Consider the following 1,979-nt stretch of genomic DNA (forward strand, 5'->3'; position numbering starts at 1 on the left):
AATATTCGAATTTTTAAGATGGAAGGATACTCGCGATTGATTTAATAACGTTGTAGTGTGCAAGAGGGACCGTCGGACTTTCTTTCTATATCAAAAAAATCAGATAAATCCAAATTTTAACCACCTAAGTACTGTAAAAACTACTTTTTTGAAAAAAACTGTTTTGCAAGTTTTCGAGGTGAAGGATTTATTTTTCAACTCTGAATCTTTACGAGAATCGTAAGACGGGTTGCTGAAACAGTTATCGCACAAGAAAATACGAAATAATCAAGATTTTAAATTTACATTAAGGCCGGCCACAGCACCTGTTCGATTTTTTCCGTTTTTTACCAAAAATACTAAATATTCGAATTTTTAAGATGGAAGGATACTCGCGATTGATTTAATAACGTTGTAGTGTACAAGAGGGACCGTCGGACTTTCTTTCTATATCAATAAAATCTGGAGAATCGAAATTTTAATCACACAAGTACAGTAAAAACTACTTTTTTGAAAAAAACTATCTTGCAAGTTTTCGAGGTGAAGGATTTATTTTTCAACTCTGAATCTTTAGGAGAATCGTAAGACGGGTTGCTGAAACAGTTATCGCGCAAGAAAATACGAAATAATCAAGATCTTGAATTTACATTACGGCCGGCCACAGCACCTGTTCGATTTTTGCCGTTTTTTACCAAAAATACTAAATATTCGAATTTTTAAGATGGAAGGGTACTCGCGATTGATTTAATAACGTTGTAGTGTGCAACAGGGACCGTCGGACTTTCTTTCTATATCAAAAAAATCAGATAAATCCAAATTTTAACCACCTAAGTACTGTAAAAACTACTTTTTTGAAAAAAACTGTTTTGCAAGTTTTCGAGGTGAAGGATTTATTTTTCAACTCTGAATCTTTCCGAGAATCGTAAGAAGGGTTGCTGAAACAGTTACCAAGCAAGAAAACACCAAATAGTCAAGATTTTTAATTTACATTACGGCCGGCCACGGCACCTGTTCGATTTTTGCCGTTTTTTACCAAAAATACTAAATATTCGAATTTTTAAAATGGAAGGGTACTCGCGATTGATTTAAAAACGTTGTAGTGTGCAAGAAAGACCGTCGGACTTTCTTTCTATATCAATAAAATCTGGAATATCGAAATTTTAATCACACAAGTACAGTGAAAACTACTTTTTTGAAAAAAACTGTTTTGCAAGTTTTCGCTGTGAAGGATTTATTTTTCAACTCTGAAACTTTACACGAATCGTAAGACGGGTTGCTGAAACAGTTATCGCGCAAGAAAATACGAAATAATCAAGATTTTGAATTTACATTACGGCCGGCCACAGCACCTGTTCGATTTTTGCCGTTTTTTACCAAAAATACTAAATATTCGAATTTTTAAGATGGAAGGGTACTCGCGATTGATTTAATAACGTTGTAGTGTGCAAGAGGGACCGGTGGACTTTCTTTCTATATCAAAAAAATCAGATAAATCCAAATTTTAACCACCTAAGTACTGTAAAAACTACTTTTTTGAAAAAAACTGTTTTGCAAGTTTTCGAGGTGGAGGATTTATTTTTCAACTCTGAATCTTTAGGAGAATCGTAAGACGGGTTGCTGAAACAGTTATCGCGCAAGAAAATACGAAATAATCAAGATTTTTAATTTACATTACGGCCGGCCTTGGCACCTGTTCGATTTTTGCAGTTTTTTACCAAAAATACTAAATATTCGAATTTTTAAGATGGAAGGGTACTCGCGATTGATTTAAAAACGTTGTAGTGTGCAAGAAAGACCGTCGGACTTTCTTTCTATATCAATAAAATCTGGAATATCGAAATTTTAATCACACAAGTACAGTAAAAACTACTTTTTTGAAAAAAACTGTTTTGCAAGTTTTCGCTGTGAAGGATTTATTTTTCAACTCTGAAACTTTACACGAATAGTAAGACGGGTTGACGAAACAGTTATCGCGCAAGAAAAAACGAAATAATCAAGAT

This window comes from Rhopalosiphum padi, chromosome 1 (assembly GCF_020882245.1).
Source record: "Rhopalosiphum padi isolate XX-2018 chromosome 1, ASM2088224v1, whole genome shotgun sequence".
NCBI lineage: Eukaryota > Metazoa > Arthropoda > Insecta > Hemiptera > Aphididae > Rhopalosiphum > Rhopalosiphum padi.